Here is a 6,244-nt window from a genome sequence, read left to right on the forward strand (position 1 = left end):
ATGTAATTATTTAATTATGGTTAATAATTATGTTTATAAGAGATATGTGTGTGTGTGTGTGATGGTTGCTATGTTTATATTGTCATGACCACTAACACACGTGGCATGGGTACACTAAGAAATAGAGAGAGTAGGTGATCATTAAGAATGGCAGGAACAAAGAGTAATGATCTTGGATTGGAGTAGGATGAGTACAAAGTGGAAGGAAGGGAGCAAGAGAAGGGAGAGTTGAGTAGAGTTCAAATCCACTCAATGTTGCAGCAAGGAGCTTACACTCATAATCGATCAGCCACATCTCTGAGCATACCTAGTGATCCTTGTGACCACCTTCACCACGCTCAACAATTGTAGTGAAAGGAAGGATATAAGAGCTACCTTGTCTTGGGTTTGTCCATCACCAACTGAGGTAGCACCAAGGGTTTGAACCATCGTTTCAAGTCTTTCACTCTAGATTCATAGCAATAGCCCACTCGTGCATAGAATAAGGTTAGCCAGCAACTCAACTACAAAAAAGTGAAGGAGTGCAAGTGAAGGAGCCTTACCCCTAGATGTCCAATCTATTAGGTGACATCTACCCCCTTTATCTTTGAAGATATAAGACCTAGAAGCATTAAGTTGTGTGGTCGCTAAAGAAGAAGTTGAAGAAGGATAAATACTCTCCTCTGAGTTTGCATGTTTGAGTCACCTTAGACTCTTGTAATCTAAACTTGCTACTCAGTCAAAGGCCAACCTTGTATTTAGTGTGGTTAGTCCACATGTTTCAATGACTTAGAGATCCTAAGTCTTATTTTCTATGTAAAGGCCCCAAACATCTTTTGGTGGAGATGACGGGCTCTATCAAAACCACGACAATGAGTAGACTAAACTCACCACATCATGAACATATACATATGCAAACATGTACTAAGAATATCAAGAGCAGTATCCAATAAACATAGCCTTATAGACTATCTCCAATCTAATGCTATAAGTCAACCATACAAACTAGTCACTAATCAATTTTATGAACAATCAAGCATAAACAAATTGGTGAACATATAATTGATTTTATCCAAAGACATTCTTAGCTTTGCTAATCAAAGAAATCCTTACATGGATTGCTCATTTTGAGACTATAGCTAGCTATCATCAATGGAACCTTGAAAGGCAAGCTCTCAAAGTTTCAATCCTCCAGAAGGTAAAACACCAATTTGGTTCTTGCAAGAAGATGAATATGTTAAAGCAGATCAAAGCAACTACTAATAAAAAATTTCACCCAACAAAACTGAACATATATAGCCCTTTAATAATTACAAGAATTTAATAAAGACAAAAGAAACTTATTACCCAATTTGCAATCAAGTTCAATTAACTACTTCTAAGAGTAGACCCAACCATGAATGAAGCTAAGAAATTATGTTTCCTCTAGCTAAGAATAAATGAGTTGGCAAGTAGGGTAAAAGACCAAGGATCGATGACACTACATGATGCAATTAAAATTGCACAATGGATCAAGATAAATATATAATTCATATCTTCCAATTCAAATATCCAACAAGTAGGACCAACTCCAATGGACATTGACATACAAAATGCACAATGGATATAAAAAAGGAAATTTATAGATAGAAATCCATAAGGCAAACCAAAATACTTCTTTTGTAAAAACTAGGGACAAATTAAAAAATATTGTAGAAAGAATAAAAAATTCCTAGCTTGCCAAAAGTTGAAAGCTGTTAAGTGCAGATATAGCAATGGCTAGTGAAAAATAGGAAAATATTGGAGCATCTACATGTTGGAGGCGATCCATTCCTAGATATAAGTAGCCTCCAAGACAAAAGAAGAGGTTAGTATGAACTACTCACATAGATATATGTGACACACCATTAGAGACCCTCCTGGACATAGTCAACTCCATATCATCCATCGGCTAAAGAAAAATTCCAAAAACTAGAGCTAGAACAACACAAAACACATATAATTTCGATAGTTTTGGTGACCATCAAAAGCTATATCACAGAAAAAGCAACAACCATATCTTTTGAATGGAAAATACTATGTTTACACAAAAACTCTACATCTTACCATGACAAGTTTTTGCACTAACCCTAGGATTAGGCTGGTTTCCAAACAATGAGCCCATGACAAGTTTTTGCAATAACCCTAGGACTAGATTGATTTCCCAACAATGAGGCAAAATTTGATTAAAAAAATTTTCACCTTAGTATCCCAAATATCTTACCCATGCCATTATTAAAAATCGTCACTCTAGATAGAATCTACATACAATACACAAATACGGCTCACCAGATTATAAATGAATATCAACACACAAAAGACATTTGGAACATATTGTCACAATTCCAGTATTATCAACAAACCTCACACATTGTGTATAGGACATGGGACATGCTCTGGACATGTGGACCTTGGATCTTTTTGCATATAGCTCTATGTCATAGAGCTATTGTAAAGTGTTCATAATATTACCATTTCCAAATATCCATCTTAAATCATAATGAAAATCCATGGCTAAAGTATTGCAACATCATGCTTTAATTTGAATTGTATAGAAGGGGCCATAAAAATGCACTCTTGTTGAATTTTAGATTTATAGAAGAGGGATATAATTATTGCCTTCAAAATTCACAAAAGGGGTATATAAAATGGTGCAAAAGTTTTTAAAATGGATTTTTAAACTATCCTTCAAATGCACGTTCTATAGGGGGCTTTTATAATAAGGTGACCTCCCAAGCCCTTGAGCACCCTTGATGGTTTGGAGAATACCTCCTTTAAAATTACACCAATGGTCATTGCTTCTTCCTTAGCTTTGATACCACTAGTTCTCATGTTAGGGTCATGGTTAAGCAATGCATTTCCTGTAAAATGGTCACAAAGCATGCCCCTTTTTAGGGCACTATTCATGTCAATATGCTTTAGGATCCTCTACCAAGCTACAATGGCATTGTTTGTTGAGCCTAGAGCAATAAGTCAAACTCTTATGATGTCCAATTATGGGGTGTGTAAGCACAAGGCTCATGTAGTTGCCATGAATACAAATGTAGCCAAAAGTGCCAATTCTATTCTTATTCTCTTGTTCTCTCAATCCTAGCAAATAATGACTCTTTTACAAATTGGATTGATAGCTAGTAATCACAAGCTCCAGCACAAGTTCTTCAATGAGTACAAATCTTGATTATGAGAACAAGTTCTTCAATCATGGCAATACCAATATGTCCTAAGTTGGGGTCACTATAGATTGAATGATGGCTTTTTGAGTGCCCTAGAAAATGACTCCAACACTACAACAAAAAGGCTCCATAGACGCGCTTGTAGACGCAATATTTGAATTGTGAAAAAAAATGTCGGGCACATTTATTAACGCGTCTATTTCCGCATCTACAAAATTGCGTCTAAAAGCATGCTTATGATCAGAGTTACACGCACACTTAGACGCGCCTATAGATGCGCGTATAAATGCGCTACGTAAATATATAATCATATTTATAAAAAAGTGGACATATTCATATTGTGCGTCTATACAAGCATGTATCTAGGCGTCTAAAACCGCGTTTACTCTGAAAGTTTTTGACGAGAATAGACACGCATTTATCCTGCAATTTAGATGCGCTGATAGACGCGCAAAACATAGGTATGAAAAAAAAAACCAAAGAGCATGTGGCTTTACAAGCCACATGCTCTCTGGTTTTTTTCCCCCCACCAACATCAAATTGTATGCTTAGGGAAAACAGAGAAAGATTATTTCGAAGATGGAATACTGAAAACAAAACAATGTATGTAGCACACGAAATTTCATATATATAGATGAAACGTTTTTACATTATGAGTTCTAGTGCTTGTGACGTCATGGTCGCAAGCACTAGCTGAAAGTAATACATATCAAAAATGAAAATTACAAGCCAAGGGGAGGCATGCATGCATGGGGCTCCTCTATATCTCCTCAGAAGAGGCATCATCATCGCTATCACCACTGCTGCCTGTGTCGTTGCCGTTGCCGCCACCGCTACTGCTAGTCCCCCCTTCGCTATCCTCAACTGCATCAGGGTTCACCTACACAAAGGATTAAGGTATATAAATACCATTACAAACAATAAATTAGAGTTATCTATACTTTTCATGTAAAAAATAAAACATACTCTTTTGGTGGTGGCATCATACCAACGATATGATACTACAAAACAATTTGAACGTACAACATATTAAAACACACTACATAATGAAGTGAAACAAATTACAAAATTTAATTTAAAAAAATAAATCAAATAATACTTACAAACTCAGCCTTCCATGACTCCCTGCCACCCGATCTATAATGCAACGATCCCATGGTTGCCATCTGGATATGTCGCGCCTCTGCATGCTGGCGACTTGTCATTTTCTCCGCTGCTCTCTTCTTGGCCTCTTTCCACTCCTTGCGGTGGCAATTGGGTGGTTGGCCATATCTAGGACTCCCCTGCTCTTGTCTCCGTAATGACTCCTTGGCGCGCGTCATAAGGTGAGACCTCTTGTTATGAAGCGCGTCTCTCACCTTTGACCGTCCCCAATCATCTGAGAATCGTGAATTCTCGGGATTAGGGTACCTTTTATGTACTACCCGCAGCACCTCTTGCCACAAACCATTTTTTTGGTGCTTGAAGGGAATCATGCAATCTTTGTATGTGGCATGTACGACACTCCTCAAGTAGGCTATCACTTCCCTCCCCTCAAAGTCATGCAAGATACCACCAACATCAGTGATAGAGTAGTACATTTGTGGAGGCTCACCTCTCTCATTTTCCAGTGAGGGTGATCGAGAGTCACCACCTAGGCAACCCCCACAAAGCCCTCGACCTCCTCGTCCTGCCGCACCACTCTCCCTCCTCCCTCGACGTGCACTACCCTCTACCTCACTCGATACACGTGCTTTTGCAGATGCACGTGCTTCGGCCGATCCATGTACCTCAACTGATCCCTGTGTAGGCAAAGATGTGATAGGTGTCCCAGACATCACATTGAAAACCTCATCTGTAGTGGGAGGGCGACCAAGATAATTGGTCATTTCCCCCATGAATTGCTCCTTGTTGAATGGGGTGCTGGAGGATCCAGGATTCCACATCTACACAAGAAAAATCATATTACCCTGTGTAGATAAAACATATTACATACAGCGTCTATACCTGCGTCTCTGTGTGCGTCTACACCTACGTCTCTGTGAGCATTTGTCAATGCGTCTCTGTGGGCGTCTATTTTCGCGTCTATAGTTGCGTCTACACAGTCATCTGGACGCGCTGACAGACGCGCACAGTCGCACCATTTCTTCTCAAACTTGCTTAAAAAACAAAGCTAAAAAACCTCCATAGATGACAAGATCCAGCATGTGAAGAGAGAGACAAACAAATAGAGAAAGCAAACAAGATTGAGAGAGAGAAGAAGAACTCACCTTCTTTGCTTGTTCCAACGGGTGGCGGTGGCTAGGTTGCAAGCTCCTTGTCCTCCTTCTCCCTTCCCTTGGTAAGTTGCTTCAATCTTGTTTTCTTCCTTGCTGTTTGGCTCTTGTTCTTTACTCTTTGGTTCTTCTTTACTCCTGTCCTCTTTTTACTCTTATTTCCTTGCCTCATTGTCTTCATGAAGTGATAGATAGACATGAGTAGTGATGTCGAGATCGAACTGCAGAAAACGCGCAAAAAACGCAGGAAAGCATATGTTTGAAAAGAAAGCCACAACTTTTTTTAAAATTTTCTATACTTGCGTGGCGTGTCTGTCAGCGATGTAATGGTGCGTGTATATGCGCAGATAATTCCTGTTACACGCGCTTACAGACGCACAGGAATAATTTAAGGAATCAATGCATGCATTTAGGGAATCAATTGACCTATGTGGTGACATATATAACAAAGCTTGAGGATAAGATATGTACATGAAGTGACTTGATATAGTAATTAAAGTATCGTCATTTTTAGGATGCTCTATTGACTTCTACAAGTTCCTATAACCTTGAAGTAGAATATAGCCAACCACACTGTCCATGGAAGGAAAACTTGGCCTCATCAAATTAACCAAGTTAATTTACTTATACATTTTATAGATAAGAGATTTGTAGTTGGCTTGTTGGCATGAAATCAGATATATGTAATTAGCTTTGAATAATTGGAAGTATATTTGTAATACTCAGAAAGAAGTAAAGTTGGTAATGTATATCATGTCCTATGCATGTATATGCCCTATACATATATATCATGTCGTATATACATGTATATCATGTCTT

The sequence above is a fragment of the Lygodium microphyllum genome, chromosome 7 (assembly GCF_053477565.2).
Source record: "Lygodium microphyllum isolate KBCC chromosome 7, Lygodium_microphyllum_v1.1.10, whole genome shotgun sequence".
NCBI classification, from domain to species: Eukaryota; Viridiplantae; Streptophyta; class Polypodiopsida; order Schizaeales; family Lygodiaceae; genus Lygodium; species Lygodium microphyllum.